The 17,726-nt window shown below is 45.8% G+C and overlaps 1 protein-coding gene across 2 annotated transcripts in view; it reads left to right on the forward strand.

Moving 5' to 3' along the window:
* Positions 1–2,888: 2,888 nt before the first annotated feature.
* The window catches only part of TAOK3 (TAO kinase 3), a 72,372-nt gene continuing 57,534 nt past the window's right edge, over positions 2,889–17,726 (forward strand). Inside the window, exons 1-2 of one of the 2 annotated variants that reach the window (XM_085076122.1) lie at positions 2,889–3,155; positions 3,876–3,938. The gene's annotated coding sequence lies outside the window, so the exon portion shown is untranslated. The remainder of the gene's footprint in view (positions 3,156–3,875; positions 3,939–17,726) is intronic. The other variant, XM_085076123.1, reaches the window with a different exon arrangement.

Genomic DNA, 17,726 nt, shown 5'->3' on the forward strand with positions numbered 1-17,726 from the left:
CACCACAGCACTGTGATCTGTCACTGAGGTGAATCAGTTGCTTCCTGCCAGTGAACAGCAGCTTTTGCACAACACGTGCCCTACATCTGCCGGGGACAGGTTATTCTCCTGACTAGACACTGCCACAAAATTAGGGACCAAGATACATATCCTGTGGTGAGAGTCATATGCACGATCCCACTCCATCTGAAAATGCCTCACACACTGATGTCTCAGACTGACTATCTCGTGTATCTTATTTCTGCAGCTCTAATTCACCTGGGAACGACTAATTAATCTCATTACCTCCAGAACAGCCACACTAATGGCTCACCTTCAGCTGTGAGGTGCATTCCTCACATGCACAGCTTATTGACTCACTGAGGCACTACAAACACCTCACCGAGGGGAAGGAAATGGGTTTGATCTGAAAGCACTGAACTCCAAAACCTGCAGCACATCACCAAACCCGCCGATCCGGGTGCTCAGCACCCAGAGCAGCACCAGGTCACACTCTGGGTTCTGAAAGGAGCTGCAATAATGCAGCGCAGCCACTTGGCTTTCCTGCAGCTCACCCCAGAGGTCTGTTTGCCCAGACTGACAATTTTTAACTCGGAACACCCATGCCAAGTATGCTCCGTGCCTCTTTCCATAAGTCAACATTGCCTCTTAACAGGGGACTAGGCTGAGGCACGGCCAAACGTCGCCACCACCCCAAGCAGCTTCCAGAACTTCTGGGAGCGTTTTTGTCTCAGGGGAGAAACACCACCAGAGCTGCTTACCACCTCTCCTTTTCCAAGGAATGCGGGGGGTTATCAGCACTTTGGAAAGCTCTCCTTTTCCCTTCTCCCCACTCAGGCAGTGAGGCTGGCAGGGCTGCCCGCGGCCACGGGGTGAACAGGAAAGGGTGTGGCGGCCGCTGCCACATCGCATGAGCTGCCTGGTGCCCACGGGTTTGTCCTCTCCGCACACTCGCACCTGGCTTGAGCTCCTCAAATCGCTTCCCAAAGCCATCTAGTCACTGAGCTAAAAATAGAAACGGGACTGGAGGACTGATGAACTAACCAAAGCCCCCTTAGAGCTTTACAAACACTAATTTTCCCCCTTTTCTCCCCCATTTCCTGTCTGTATCTGTTCCATCCGTCCACATGGTCGGCTCACCAGCTCTCGCTGCAAGCCGGGTTTGTGCTGCTGGGGACACCAAACCAGTTTTAAGTGTGTCTGAACCACAGCTGCTCTCCCAAGGATCATCTGCCCTGCCTCACTGCTGCCTCAGCACTTTCCGTTCAGAGCTGATCTGCCCTCCCAGCACTGCCCTTCACACACTGGGCAGGTGCACACACCAACACGAGGGCACAGGAACCCCTGAACAGGAGCTGTGTGCAGCCAGGGGCTAAAAAACCGGCAAACTGCTGCTGTTGCAAAGCTTCTCAGCTCGTTCTGTGGTCAAAACTGGTGTCTCGCTGTTGCTCCCTTCGTGCTAATTCCTGCTGTTTAATAGGAGCCTTCTGGAGACACCCTCTGCTGTCATCTCTCAGGCATTCAGTGGGAACCCGAGGGAGGAAGCTCAGCTTTAAGGAATGCCATGTTTCCCTTACAAACGCAGAAACTTAACTGTCTCCGCCCCAAGGAGTTGTCAGGGAAAGTGTAAAGTTCCCTGTCGAGCTGTTGTTCTTGGCTCGTGCTTCCATCAAGAGCTGTTGTTCTCGTCACAACTCACTCAGTGCTTTATACACGCTCAGTTTGGGGAGAGATCTCTGCCTCCTGCTTGGTCAGCACCAGCTTTTCACAGAGCTGCTGACAGATGAGTCGTGCTCACTGTGCTCTTCTTTCCACTTGTAAGATAGAGAGGGGGGAAAAAATGGTTATGGAGCTCAGCTTATAAACAGGAAACTCATTGTGTGAATTACTGGACCAAAATGAGAAAACCTGGTATTGTACCTTGTCCTCTGAGGAGCAGGACACACCAACACCCCTCACCTGGAACTTGGGGTTCTCAGGCTTCTGTAGCTGTGGTTTCACACAGCTCTCTGAGGATGGTTCTAGAAGCCCAAGAAGGGGAACAGCTGTCAGGAGTAAGCTGGCAGAATGAGGCTGCACGAGGTACTAGCAGATAAAGCTCTGCTCCTTCAGTTTTATTTAGGAAAATAAAGTAATTAACCCCCCCACCCCCATCCAAAAAGCCTCTGCAACAACAAAGCCGTTAGGTTCAGAGGCTGTGGGGAACCACCAAGTGTGGCAGAAATGGCATGAGTCCACCTTACCCTGCCTGTGCCTTGAGCAATTCCTAATCCAGAGCTCTGAACTCCTGCTACAGCTCCTTCCCCTTTGGGGCTTTGCTGCCAAATCACAGCTGCTCCTGTTTAGTTACCAGGGGCTTCTTCCTGCTGGGACCTGCCACAGGACACAGAGTCCTTGTCAGGGCTCCTCCAACACCTGCAGCAGGGGCTTGATGGCTCAGAGCTGCCTTTTTACTGGGCATTAACACTGTCCCTGACACACCTGAGACCACTATAGACCCTGACAACTCACACACCCCACTGAACCCAGTGTGGACCCTGGCACCCCTTCACTCACACACACCTACCTGAGCCTGCTGTGAGCCCCAACACACCCCTTTCCCACACCTGAGACCAATACAGACCCCAACGCACACCTGAGGCTTCTATAGGGTGCCCTCACCCCTCTGAGACCACTATGGGTCCATGTGTCCCTCACATACACTCACCTGAGACCGCTGTGGGCTCAACCACCCCTCACACACACCTGAGACCACTATGTGCCCTAAGATCCCTGACACACAGCTGAGCCCCGACACAAACACTCCCGCCTGAGGCTCCTTCAGCCCGTAATACCCTCTAACACCCCTGGTCTCGCCACAGCCCATCCCGCACAGCCCATCCCGCCCTTCCCTCCCTCAGCCTCCCGCGGGACCGCGCAGGCGGCCCAATCGAGCGCCGATGGTGCGCTCCGTGAGGCGGCGCCGCTCAGCGGCCCGGCCTGAGGCGGCAGGCGGTGCAGCCGAGCGCCGAGCGGGGCCGGGCAGGAAGCGGCGGTGACGGGCACGGCCCGGCGGACACGCTCCGTGCCTCTCCTCCTCCTTCTCCTCCTCCTCCTGCCCGTCCCTCCCCGCCAGGGCCCCGCGGACGTGGCCCGCTGCCGCCGGCCGGCACCAGGTGAGGCACGGGCAGAGGGAGCGGCGCCGCTGACAGGCGGGTGGCGGAGGGCAGGGGGCAGCGCCGGGGCTGGCAGCGCGTGTGGGCTGCAGAAGGCACTTTGTGGGCGCTCGCTGCCGGGCCGGGGGTGCCGGGGGGTGCCTGCTGTCCCGGGGTGTCTCACGGCGGGGCCCGCCCGGGGCTGCTCGGGGACGGGGCAGCTCCCGCGGGGCTGCGAGTGCGGGGTCTGGGGGGTCTGAGAGCGCTCGGAGAGCGCGGCTGGGGGCAGGACAGGGCTGGGATGGGGACGGGATGGGGCAGCACGGCGGCAGGATGGGGACAGCTGCCCCGCACCTCGTGCCGGCTCCGTGGGACAGCCGCTCCTTCCTTCCCTTTTCCTTCGCTCGCTCCTTGCTTCGCTCCCTGCCGGGTGCCGGGAGCTGTCCCCGGGAGCTGTGTGCGAGTCGGAGCGGACGGGAACGCCCCGGTGGGAGCGGGAGGAGAGCCGAGCAGAGCGGCCGGCTGCCTTCACCCGGAGCCGGGCACGGCTCGGAGCAACGGCGCTGCTCCGCCGGGATTACCCCGGGAGCCGTCTGGGAGCAGGAACGTGACCTGCTGAATCCAGGGGAAGAGGGAGCTGCGTTTCTGTCAGCTTTGAACGGAGTTGGAAGCAATGACGTAGGTCTGGTGCGAGCAGATGTCTCTGTCCTCTTAATGACACGGGGAAATGATTTGCTGTAGGTGCTGGATGCCATCGAGCAGCACTCGTACTTGCGTGGGAAGGAGAAGGAAGGAGGACACGAGGCAAGTACTAAGCCTTCAGAATTTTGTTTTGTATGTGTATATATCTCCTCGTGTTTCCTCATTCCCCCTTCCCTGGGAACGTGAGTGGAATGAACTCCCTAATCCTATAACTATGGCAATTCTAAACTTTGGTAGCCACTGAGTAGCCCTGGTAGCATCCAGGTTTTCCCTGGTCACTTCCCGAGCCTGGGCAGAACTGAGCAGCTCAGTGCTGGGTTTGCTGTCCTCAGCTGGGCTGTTCTCCCCAAGGTGGGGGAGAATCCAGCGGGACACTGCTCTGGGAGGTGTGTGGAATGCTGGGCTCACACACAGTCCTGCAGCAGCCCCGTGTTTGTTTAAAAACAGCAGAAAAAGCACAGCAGGTTGTGCTGATCTGGCAGGACCCTACCCTGGTTGTACCAGAAGGATTTGGAATCCCCCTGCCCACCTTTGTGGATAGTGATCCACACAAGAAGGTGGAAGCAGTCAGGGCTCTGGATCCATCACGATGCTGTTCCATGATTTAAAGTTACCTGGGTACAGCAGTGCTGGCTGTGGTTCGTGGTGCTTATGTTGTTTGAGGGTAACTGGGCTCTAGTCTGTTCTCCTAGGTCTGCTGACATATATTAACAAACGTTTAGAATGCAGCAGTGCTGACAGTGATGCAGCTCGTTCTGCCAGTGGTCATTACTTTGATGTATGCTGGACCAGATTTATGAGAGGACACATGTTGGTGTTTCTGTGTTGATAGTGGATTGTTTGTGGAGAGAGATAATACACCATGCTTGTCCTCTCTGTTTATGTGCTTAAAATTGGGCTGTTTCTGGTAGGTAGCTGTTTCTGAGTTCTCAGGGGATAATACAACAATTTAGGGTGTGTTTTAAATGTAAACACCTGTCTGCAAACTCTCTTTTAACCCTGAACTTCATACAAATATCTGACGATTCTTTCATGCACCCATAGTGAGGCTGCAAACTGTTCCTATCTACATAAATATCTCATTTATCAAATCCAGATTTCTTATTTGCTCTCCAACTCATCATATAACTTCCTCTGACATCTGATTTGAGGAAACCTTGAGCTGGGTTATTTCCATCCACCCTTCTCTGTACTAGGGCTTTCAGATTGCAAACTAATTCTTGTTTGTGTGTATTACTTACAGTGATTCTCTGCAAGCACTTCCCTTTTGCTTAGTTGCATCATTATCAGTTTAAAAGGATCTTAGCAAGTCAAAGCCTTTAAAGATGAGGTATTTCTACTTGTGTGCATTCTAAATGTGGCTCTTGCATCAACAGGGTTTTGCTGTTCGATTTCTTTTCCGTAACATGTTGCAAGATGGGGGAGATCTTTCAGCAGAAATGAGATCTGTCCTTTCTGAGTAATCTGCTGCCTTATCTTAAAGGAAAAACCCTGTTTGTATGGACTAGAGTTTGCTAGACTGCTGGGGAGCAGAGGCAGGGCAGTGGTCAGTGAGTTTGGACCAGGACACAGACTTCTTGTTTTCTCTACTTGCAGGTTTTTATTCTAGGTTGTTCTGCAGCCTTGTAAAATGCTGCAACATCAGGTTAGGAGAAATGGCAGGGGAGGAGGTGTTTGGGGAACACTGGAATTTATTTGTTGCCTTTACATGAGAAAAAGTGTCTGAGGTTAATGTTTTAAAATAGGAAACAGATCTCTTGTTTTAAGACAGAGCTCAGAGTCTTTTAACAGGACCCCTCTACAGTACAGTAATAGCATTTACAGCAAACTGAGTTGGAATATAAGTGCAGTTTTGGCATCGAAAGTATTCAAGGAGTAGATTTCTGTAAAATTCGGTTTCAGCACACACTCAGCTTTATTAATAGAAGCGCTTTCACGCATCAGGGAAAAAATTCAAAAAGTGAACCCAAAAGAGTGTTTTGTTTTATGCTTATTATTTTCAAACTACTTCCTTATTTGAAGGCCATTGATTAAACCAGAAGGATCTGACTGCCCTCGGCTGTGTAATAAAGGTGATGCAATTGCTTGGTGCCTGCTTGGTCATCACTTCTTCCAGGGGCAGCTCAGTGAGCTCCTGACAGTCTTTTTATCACTCCCTGAAATCACTCTGGCAGCTTTGTTTTAATTTTCTGAGTGAAGTGTGTTTCGGAAGGTATTGATCTGGTAAATTTGGGTAAAAAGAAGGAAATTTTTCTTGATTTTTAAATGGGCAGCACAGGTGTAGTGGGCATCACTTAGAAGTCATCACTGGCATTGTGTGCCAGGAGCTCTCATCTGTGAGAGCCTCAGCTCCTCATTAACCAGGAGGAAAGTTGAAATAGAAATTAAATTAATTGGGTGTGGTCATCCATCTCTTGAGCTACTGAAGGATGTTGGATATCCGAGTTATTTATGGTATCATGGCAGTTTTTGAGTCTTTATAAAGCCCCACTTCCAAAATTAAAGAGGAATGTTACTAACATGACATCTTGCCCTTATTCTGTAGAACTAAACCATGGGAATTCACTTTTAACTTCCTGTTGGAAATATGAAATATATATATTTTTAAAGTTCAGGTTTTGCTCTAAGATTCAAGAAACATGGAGTACTGCTAGTATTCGTTTTTTTATTATTTTAAAAAATTATTTAAATTAATTAAATTCTGAAATTAGGTTGGCTAATAAGCTTGTTCTCATTGAGGGTGGCAAAGAACACATTGGATTTGAGCAGGTTGGAAGATTTCTTGTTTATATACTCGTGTTTGGTTGCTTTATTGGACTTTCCCTTTGTGTTAGAAATCATTAGTTTAATTTGTAAGGGCAGGGAAATTTCAGATTTAATATAGGGAGCTTACAAAACAAGTTTGTCTGAGTTGCTAATGAACTAGGCACTTATGCCCTTGGACAGGTAATAGCTCGATGTTGATGTAATTAGTATTTTTTTCCCCACCCTGACTATTAGGTCAAACTGGACTCTGGTTTATTTCGAATTTAATGAAACCAATCATTCTGTGGGAGTGTGTGGTTGCTCCTGGTCCCTCCTTGGCTACTAAAGGCTTTCAAATAGGGACATTATCACACTTTGGTCTCCAGTTGCACCTCCTCCTGCTGTCATTGTTAATTATGATGCTGAGTTACCTGAGAGCCCAAGAAATTCCTCAAAAGTAGGGCAAATGATGACCTTGATGTGCCATGACTTTGATTAGGGTTAAGCAGGTTTGTGCTGCAGGTGATGCTGTGTTTGGAAAGAGATAGAAAAAGCTGTTTGGACTTATCTAAGAAATTGTCAGTGTAAGAATGGAGATGTTAACCCAAAATCCTGGGTAAACTGTGCACTTTCATCTGCATTTCCCTGGAGTGTGAAACACACAGGTGGGTTTGGTTTGGGTTTTTCACTTTTCCACAAACTAGTCCCCAGGATCACTGTGGTGCAGAACCTGGCACTATGAGGAATGAATCCTGTGTGCAGTGTATGTATTTCCACACATATGAAGCAGTTTAGGATGAAAGGTGTTGGGACTACCAGATACCATCAACATTTTGTGAGCAGGATGTCATTATTAGACTGGAACTGATGAATGTGTGCCAAACCTCGTGTGCGACGAGTCTGGTTTTGGAGAGATGCAAACCGTGCTCACTTCCTACATTAAACCTCATTTTTCCTTGTGTTTTTTAATATGCGAGCTGCGATTCTGTTGCACAGAATCTGGCAGAATATTGAGCAGATTTATTTAGGGTTGCCCTTGAACGTTGTGAGTGTTTAAGCCAGATTTACAGGAACGCACTCAGTGATGATTCATGTTGCGATGATGTTTCTCTCCCTTGTAATGGAACATATGGGACCACGTAGCATATGGTACCACTGAAAATTGTTAAACGTGGAGCACTGATTTATTACACAGCAAAAAGGGTTGGGGTTTGCAGGCTAACACTGAGCAGGAAGCTTGTAAACAGCTCTGCCTGTTGGTTTGTATTGGGTGCACTACTGTGTCGTGTGGTAATTTCAAAGGATTCCTTTAAATGGAAAACAGAATGCTTCCAAAAGTTGTGTATGTGCCCTTTTGCTATGGTTAAGTGTTGCTCTGTGGGATAACAGCTTAAAAAACATGTAAAAAAACCTGAAATACTTTCACATGGGAAGCAGAGGTATTAAAATGTGTCAATAGTTTTCTTCCAGTCTTACTACCCAAAACACCTTATTTCTGTGTTTTCTTTGGGTTTGGTTTGTTTTTTTTTTTTTGTCTCTATGTGACTTCTGGAGGGTTGTTTTGTTGTTTTTTTTACTGAGTCAGGGAGAGGAAGCAAACACACACCTTGGTCCTTCCACTGCACAAGGGAAAGTGGACTAAAGTGCAGCTAGAGAGAACATAAATTCCAGTCACCTATTTCCTTGTGCCCTCCTGTGTTTCTTAACTGTTCATCTTTTAGATGATTGTAATCTCTCCAGAGCAGGCATCTCTTCTGCTCTGGCTCTGTAGGGTCTTGCTACAGAGTTACTGAAGCTCCTGGGTCCTGTGGTCATGCAGGTAATTAAGAGTTGGTAACAAAATTACATTGATTAATCTTTTTCAGAAATTATTTAAGCAAGAAACTTCATTTAAACCTTAGAATGGTGCTTGTGTTTGTTGTGGGGTTTTTTTTTCCCTAATGACTTCATGCTGAATTTGGTACTGCTTTTGTTAGGCCAAAGAGACCTAATTAAGAAAGAATATATATTGTAGATTTTTGGCATAAAAATCAGGTGAGCCTTATTCCCTTCATACTTGGTTAGTGACAATCTGCCTTTCAGCTCAGGGTTTTTGTGTATTTCTGCTTGGCTCAGGTGAAGTCTGTGTCCTTTAGAATGGCAACAGATATTTGACATCATTAAAAAGTGCTGTTATTTAATAAAAGGAAGTCATATCTATCCTTGAGGGAATTAAATAATGACCTCTTGTTACCATCGCCTTCAGGATCTTAGATCCTCCCTTTGCTTGCCTCATTCTTAGTCATAGATTGGAAGAGGAAAACAGGCTTTTTTCCCCTCCCTCCCAGCTCTTGAGCAGTTTCTCAACTGGAGATGAACTGATGGTTGACCTAAAGCCTGTGAGGAAACTGAAGTGGGCAACACACTCCCTTTCCCCTTGTGGAACATTCTGCTGGTGGTAAAACTTACACACAGCATCTCAATTAACTCTAATTCCCAGCCTTAGCCTGCACATAAAATATTTTTTTTAAAAAGCATTAGCCCAAATGAATTTTAATTTATAGCATTTCTAATCTCAACACTGGCAGTGGTGTCAGTTTTAGCTCTTCAAAAGAGGGGGAAAACATTTCTTATCTGGAAAGTATGCGAGTGGCAGAGCAGATAAGATAATTGAGCCCTAAATGTGAGCTGGGATGGAAACAGGCTCTGTTGAGAGTCAGGTCTCATCCGCTGTGCCACAGTCCAGTGGTGCTTTAATGCATAATAATCCAGGGAGTCTGCTCTTCCTGGGCAGGACACAGGGAATTTTCTCTCTGCTGCTTTTTCATTAAGAGACACGAGCCCTTAGCTCCAGTGTGAGACGTTCATGTTCTCAGAGTCAGGAGTTTTCTGTCATTTGGGAAGCAGGCAGCCAAATATAGGATTTTATGGCTCTCCTGCCTGTAACAACAGTTAGCTGCTAAAGTGAGGAATAGAAATAAAAAAACCTTCCAACTTGTTCGGCTCAGGCAGCTTTTTGTCCAACTTTCTTGTGTGTTTTTTAGCTGTGGTGTCTTTCCTCTGTGGAGGATCCCCACAGAAGATAACTAGATAACAAGTATTTGGCTCAGTATTTTAGCTGCAGAAAATATAGATGAGGAGTTAGACCTGCTGCAGGTATTGAAGCTGTAGTGCAGAAAAAGATCTGCTTCTTTGTAGTGCCATATGGAAATGCCATAAATCAAGATCTACCTCATTCAGGCATTTGAGAGCTGCAGAAATTACAGGTAAATACAGTTTGAATACAGTTTGAGCAGTTTGAATGACCAACTTGGACAAGTGCTGCAGATTTTAGGTGTGTTGGGGACCTTTTCTACGCTGCAGCTTTCCAGTTCTTATGTTCCAGGGAGATTTCTGCCACTCTGACTTGATGCCTTAAAGTAGCAGAAAGTTGCTGACTCGGGCTTCTTGTTAATTTGCTTTTTCCTGGCTACCTGAGTATTTTAGAACAACACTTCATATTTTTAGAGCAACCTTACATTTTTTTGATATGCTGAGCCCAAACTGGAGGCAGTCAGATAGGATTGTGGTTTATCTGTTGGACAGTTCATGCTGGATCCAGGCTCTGGGGACATCCAGGCAGGCAGAGGGACAGGATGGATCCCTTTTCCTGTGCTGTGCAAGCTGCTGCTTGGAGCCCCAGGCTACCAGTGCAGCTCTGCTGGTGTTTAAGGTCAACTCCTTGCAAATATTTTAGCAAGGCTTATATTCAAATGCTATTTATAAGACCAGACTAATTTCTTTCCTCGTAATGATGGCCTTTTGGCTGATGACAGAGCTGGAATCTGGAAGATCTGGATTCTGTATGCCACTAGTCAGCTGTGTATCCACAGGGAAGTTGTTTGCCAGCTTTCTGCCTCACTTTTTATCTGTACTTAAATGAAGAAAAAAAAAAAAATAAAGGCTGACTAATACCTGCCTCACAGGCTGCGAGAGCACAGTTAGTAACCTCCTGCTGTAAGATCTTTGGAAAACACTGCAGGAACGTCCAAGGGGTTTATTATGGTTAAGGTCCTGCAATGACAGAACTGGTTAAGCCTGGCTTATTGTTAGACCCTTCATTAAAGCAGCCTTAATAGCTGAAGCTCTGATAGTGGCTGTTGCCTGGCTTCACCTGCAATCACCCCGGGCAGATCCAGGCTGCTGCAGTTCCAGAGCTCTGGAGTGGTGTGGAGCAGAGCTGGAGCATATGCAGGGATGGCTGAGGCTGCCTTGAGCGCTCCGCTGCGATTTCACGGCTGGCTTTGCATGCAGGTCATGCCGTAGCCTCAGTGAATTTTGGCAGCTCAGCATCGTGATGATGACTTATTCTGCCACTAGTGAGCCCTTAGCACCTTCATGCCAGAAGAAATGCTCTATAATCAGCTGGATTTTTGCTGTGTGCCTGCCTGACTCGGAATTTGCACTGCTTTCGGTTTGTAAATGGAACAAAACGGAAAAAAATCTTTAAAAAATGTATTCGACAACAGGAATTTTAGTATTAAAGGTGTAAACCAACCTCTTTGATTTGGTGATCTTCAAGCTCAGATCTTTTGATGATCTGTCAAACTTTTGTGTGAATGCTCATATTGTGGTTTTTAAAATTAATTTGATAGTATATTTAGAAAGTATCTATCAGAACTTTATCCCTTCTGGCTGCCATTATAATAACGTAACCATGCAAGGAAAGGAGGAATCCCCATTTTTGGAAAGTTTAGATATCAATGTTTTTTTCCCCCAACCAAGTAACCTTGTTAGTCATTAGCAATATTATCTTATTAAACTTTAATAACTTTCCTAAAATTCACACTCACTTAAAAGTCAAGACATAGCCTTGACAGCTGGAGGTCCAAATCCAGACAGTTTTATTTATCTTTGCAGTTTCATCTCTTTATTATTGTGTATATAAGTTGTTTTCTGTGTCTTGGCAGATTTGAAATGTATTGACTGAAAGAAAAAATAGAAACTTGGGGCTGGAGGAGGTTGAAATCAGGGACTGGGAGCAGGAAATGGATTGGTTGTGAATATCAAATCATGAGTCTGTAAATGAATATTAATTTTGAGCTGGCTTTAGTGCTGAATCAAAGCCAGCTGTTATTCCACCTCTCCTTGCTCCCACTGAGCTGGGTTGGCACAAACCTTTGTGCTACCAGAGGTTATTATAGATGAAGAGACTTGTCCAGCTCTGGGAAAACCATGGGTAGCAAAGCCAGAGGTTTGCAGATGGGAACAGACAGAGGGAGGATGAGGATGGGGCTGGAAGGTACAAACTTCTTCTAAATTAAACTGTATTTTTCTAAAAAAAATTATTTATTTAAAAAATAAACCAAACAAAAACCCTCTCATGCTACCGTTGACTTTCAGTTAATGAGAAAATTAATGAGTTTCACTTTCTGTTTCTTGGGCATGGGTTGGGTCCCGCAGCATTTGGGTTGTCTGCGGAAGACTTGAATCATTGTTAACACTCCCTCCTTTCACTGGGTTTTACCTTATTTCCTGAAGATTTTTTTTTTAAAGAAACTCATGTTTGATACTTTATATTACTGTTGTATTTAATATTTCAGGTATACAATGGCTTTTTTAAATGTCAGGCCATGGCATCATATGACAGGAATCACATGAAGGTGGAAAGTTACTTCTTAATATCCTGTTTGTTCTTAAAGTGTGAGAATTACTTGCAGCATGTAACCAAGATCCTAAAGTTAGAAAAGGAAGCACCAATTTATACTAATTGTCTACAAATAGACTGTTTCGTTAATACAAATGAGGAAAGTTTGTTTTTTCTTCAGGAAATCATTATTTTGGGTGAATGGTGGTGCAGCACAAGAGAAGCCTTTCTGAGCACTGCTAAGCCCACCTGGCTTCCAGAGCCATCCAGGCAATTTGTGGTGGGTTTCTAAAGAATAAAACACCTCAGTTGAGGAGAATTTGGCTCCTGGTGCCTCCCCATCCAGAGAGAGTTTGCAGCTGCTGTCGGTGAAGTTGTGGGTAAGAGCCTCAAGGGTGTGGAGAGAGGAAGTCAAAAAACTTTCATATTTATGATCTCTGTCTCTGCACAAAGGGGACCTTAATTGGCGTCATCGTTCGTAAATTAGGAACTCGCGCAAAGCAGAGCTGAAAGGCTCAGCCTCAGGGTGAAAACCCCTCTGTATCCTGTGCCTTTGTGTTCCAGCAGCTTGGAAGTTGTGTTGGGGATGGTGGGGCTGTGAAGAGTCACCACTCACCCTGGGCGCCTGGCAGGAGGAACTTCCGAGTGCTGACGGCACAGAACCACAAGGGTTTGCTGCTCCTGTTTGTAGCAGGGGGATGTGGGGCACAGTCTGCCTCCCCCAGCTGAGCACTGAGTGAAGAAACCCTGCAAAACTCATTTGCTTCATGAGTTGTGCTCTGTGCTGATGGGGGCAGCTGGGGGAGTAGTGATGGTTGGGTTGGTTTTTAATAAATTGGGGATTTAACCACCAAAGAGTAAAAGTTGGTGCTGTTGGGTGGCCAGGGAGCTGCATGTCTGTGCAGTGGGGAAGGTTTTGGTTCCTCTTTGGGGATGTCCACACCCTGGCCAGGCTGCTGTGCCCAGCAGGTAGTGTTCCCTCTGCAGCAGGATGAAACCAGCTTTCTCCTGGGCTTCCTGAGGATTTACTGGGCTTTTTATTGGCAGGATGCCAGTAGACAAAAAAATTATTATTTTTGAAATTTTGATTCCATAAACTGTCATATGATGTATTCTCTCTTCTCAGGGGAAAATCTGTAGGCAGTGTAGAGGGGTTTTCTTGTTCAGGAATTTGTGTGCTGCCTTGTTTTTAGGTCAGGTCTGGGTAGAACACTTTGCCTTTTTATTGGAAGCTTGCAAAGGTTTTGGAGGATCTTTGCAGCTTTTGTAGATTATTCTGATGTCTTGGACTACCTTTGAGTGGAACATCTGCACAACTGGGTTTTAGTTTCACATTATCCTACGTTTCCTTTTTTTTCCTCTCCTCCCCCCACTATTGCTATCATCCTTTATGTTTTATGTACGAAAAGTAAATATCAAATACACCTAAAATCTTCTTCTTAAAAGTTAGATATTACACCTAAAATGTTCTCCTTAAAAATTAGATATTCAGGGGTTTGATCCCTATATTGGCATAGCAGTGAGATAAATGAATATGCTGATGTTCTGCAGTGAGATTGGGGGGGGAAAAAAAAGAGTCAATGAGACATCTGGGTGGAGGGAGCAAACCTCAGCAATGAAAATTGCTTTTCTGTTTTACGACAAGTCAAAATATTTTGGAATTAAAAGCAAAACCGAAGCTGAGTAAATTGATTTTTTTTTTCTTTTTTTTTGGAACCACTTAGAGCTTATTTTATGTAATTACTGGGGCGTGACTTTAAGTTCTGGGCAGGACTTTGTGGCTTGTTAGCATCGGTTTGAGCCTCTGATGTTGCAATGAAGAAGGAAGTGAGTGTGTGTCTGCTTGGGGAGGAGGAGAGCAAAGCAGTTTTGCCTGCCTGCACAAGGTGGGAATTGCAGCTGGCTGGGTATTTTTAGCTTCAGAATACCTCATTCTGAATGTGGATTTTGTTTTTTTTCTTGTTAATCAGAATTTTTGGTAAATTAAGCTCTCAGTTACTGTTTTAAAGAGGTTTTTTCCATACCAAACTGCACTAAAGAGGTGAGTTCTTCACTCCAATTTTATTCATTAAAGATTTAAAGTTTTTCTTAAGCCTCCAGAACTGCAGGACTGGGTGTGAAGCTTTGTCACAAGTGTCTTTATCTGCTGGTGGTTTTTGCAGTTGGGCATCCATAGCTAAGGATAGAGGCATAGTAGGGGTTGCAGGGAGATGTGGGGCTTTATAGATCAGCCTCTGTTTCTCCAGCTTAATTAAATGAAAAGAAAAAGGGAAAGATAGTAGGGTCTGAGTTTGTTCCCTCATTGCAGAAACATGCAGCAATAAGGACTTTCTCAGGGCAGGAGGGAGAGGCAAGAGAGCCTCAGTTTCCATCAGTGTTTTCCAGTCATTTGCTGTAACAGTGATTCACTTCTGTTCAGTTGTTCATCCTGGCCTGAGGTGAGACATATAGAATGTTTCTATTTTAAGCTCTTCGGCATAATGGATGAATAAACTCACCCTTCCTATGCTGGTTTTTGCCACAGTGGGTGAGCTTTCCTTCCTGGGATCTCTGTTTTGCTGCACTGGCTTAAAATATTCACTCTCTCAAAGCTCTTGGTGTGCTCTCAACACCGGTGGAAGAAACCATTCTGACCATTTTGCTTCAGGGTTGCTGATCTTAAACTGCACTGTTAAAAATAACTTTTCTGAAGGCACACAGCGATGTTTGCCTGGTTCCCTGTCCCTTCCCCCCAATATTAGATGTGATTAAATGCCACCAAAACTCAGCAATCCTTAGGTCAAGTGCATGTGCATTTGTGGCAGCATTGATAGGGGTTATTCCAGCTTTCTTAAAGGAAATAAAAGATGTTTTAATAAATGGAAGTCTTCTGCTTGCCACAGTAAGCACCACACAAGCAGTTTACATACCAGGGCATAGAGTTTTGAAATTATTGTTGTGCTGCTTTAAACTGTCTCATGCTGACTCAGTTTGGCTGTAAAAGGCTGAAGTCTTGTGATCTAGAGCAAGGGTTTTTCCTGCTGGGAGAGCAGGTGTATCCTGGAGATCAGTTTTTCTCTATTACCAAAGCATTTTTTTATGTTGATCTTGAAGGATCTGCTTTCCCCGACGCTCATTTCACTTGCTGAGCTTTGGGATCAGCCTGTCTTTGCCACTATTTTTGGTGGCTTTTTCACATTTTCTGCTTAAGGAGCTTCATTGAAGTCTAGATTGTCTGCTCTGAAGTCAGACAGCCCTGATAGGGAATGCTGTCAATTATGGGTTCAATAAAACCACCCTGGAAGGAAGGACAGGGCAAAAAGACATTTCCAGGGCAAAGGGGCATTTCCAGTCTGATCGTGGCAGAAGAACTGTAGCTGTCTAAATTCCTTGTAGCTTTTCCAGGTTTTTTCTATAGTAATCTGGGCATATTCCACTGTTTTCAGAAGCAGCTTTCAAATTTTATCCTCCCTCTTAAATGCCAAATGATGCATTTACTGAATTGAATCAAGAAACCTCTGACGGTTCAAATGGAAATCTTGAGCCAATGTGTAGAGCTGCCAGATTTATCTGCTGAGGTGTGGAACTCAGAGCAGGTAGTGAAAGAGCTTTGCTGCCTTTCTTGGGACTGACTTAAACCCAAATCCCAAACCATACCAGAAAACAAATCTAATTTTGCTGTGGAATTTGAAGAGCTTTCCAGCATTGGAACATTTGCTGGCCTGTATTTAATTTTAATGATGCTATATTATAATTGGCTGTCAAAAACGTGCTTCAAATGAAGACAGTGCACTCCTTTTTATGTGGTGGTCATCTTGTTCCTTGTCCTTAAAGTGCTGGGGCTCTGTGTGTCCCTGTTTGGGTAGATAATGTAGCCTTTTGAAGGACACATGTTCTGTGCAGCCTTTAAAATCTCCCAGGTTTGTTGGGTGTTTGCCTTGGGTTACCCTTTGAGATTTACAGGGCCGTTTGTGTTTGTTTTGACTGTTAGTTATCTCACTTTCTCAGGAAGTCCAGTCTCTTCTGGCCATGAGTGATAGGAGGGGAGGATTAGGAAGTTCTGGGAGCCTGAGTTTGGAATGCTGCAGTTCAGGGTGCATGCTTGGATTCTTTTCCTTAGCCTTTGTGTTGATTATATGATTGAAAGGACTGTAAAGGTACTGTGATGATGGAAATGAATTAAATGGGTAAATGTCTTAATCACTCAGCTGTGAAATGGCCTTTCTGCTTGCACTTGCCATGGTGTTCTTGGGCATTGGCCCATCTTTGGTGACAAAACACTCCAATGTCCTGCCCTTGCACAGAGAAGGACCTCCCTCAGCTCATTCTTTAATTTTTAAGCTTGAGACTGACGTTTGACTTTCAGGTTTGGGAGCTGTTTTACACTGCAGACACAGCAGTCAGTGGTCATATTTACATTGTAGTGGTTGGTTAATAAATGTCCCCGTGGCAGGCTGGGGGATGTTTGCCTGAGTGGTGTTCTGCACACGCTGAGGGAATGGCTCTGTCTTCCTGAGTAACACTCACAGCAGTAATGCACATGAAGTGGGTTTTAAAACACTGTGGAAATATGGCAGTGCTCACATTCAGCTCTTTACCAGAGCTATGAATGATGCAGTGCTGAGAGCTGGTGGTCTGGACATTGAAGGATTCATGCAGATGTACTCCAGGGAGGGCTGCTGGTTTTTTCAGAATCATTTTGAAGCTATACATGTTCTCTGTGTGTGTAGTGGCGTAGCTGAATCATTCTGTGTGGAAAAGAGCATTTTAAATCTACTTATTCATCCAGTGCCAGCACAGGTAAAATCTTGGGATCTTCCTTTTAATCCAGCCGAGGTGAGTGCAGAGCTGTAAAATAAGATTCCTGATGCCACCTGAGTGTCATTCAGGCTGTGCAATGCAGTGCAGAGAGCTGAACTCCTTCTGCATCCATCAGAGCCCCTCAGGGATGCTGTGCTTCGTGGGCACTGGCAGCTGAGACTCAAACTGGGGCAGCCAGGTCACTGCACGGGCTCTGCAGATGTTCTTGGCATGGAGCTCCTGGCCACAACTGACCTCGTGTGCCCAGCAGCCCTTACAGCTTGGAGATGCTGCTGGATCTTAAACCTGTGTTGGGAAATTAATTTCCTGCAGTTCATGGGAGCAGCAGGGCTGTGCTTGCCTCCATCAAACAGCTGAGCTACTTAGAAGCCACAGTTTTAATCTTTATGGAGAAGGAATTGGGGGTGTTGCAAGCACACCTTATATAATGCACATAATTACTGACATTGCCCACACTTCTGGTACAAATACCAACTCCTGGGCATGCAGCTGGCACTTCACCAGGAAGGTGACACATGACAAATGTGTTATGGCCATTCTGCTGAGCAAGTTTCCTGTAACAGCTGCCCAAGAGTTGCTCTTCAGACTCCCAGAGATCTCTGACAAATCTGGTTTGGTTTGTGTTTCAGTAGTGCTTCCTGTGGCATAACTTAAAATGCATTAGGGCAGATGGTTGCCATTGTATGCACAGGGCTGTCTATGCACTTTCCTGTTGCTTCAGGGAATTTGGATTTGTGGTT

The sequence above is a fragment of the Lichenostomus cassidix genome, chromosome 15 (genome assembly GCF_008360975.1).
Source record: "Lichenostomus cassidix isolate B80296 chromosome 15, HeHo_3.0, whole genome shotgun sequence".
In the NCBI taxonomy this organism is placed as follows: domain Eukaryota; kingdom Metazoa; phylum Chordata; class Aves; order Passeriformes; family Meliphagidae; genus Lichenostomus; species Lichenostomus cassidix.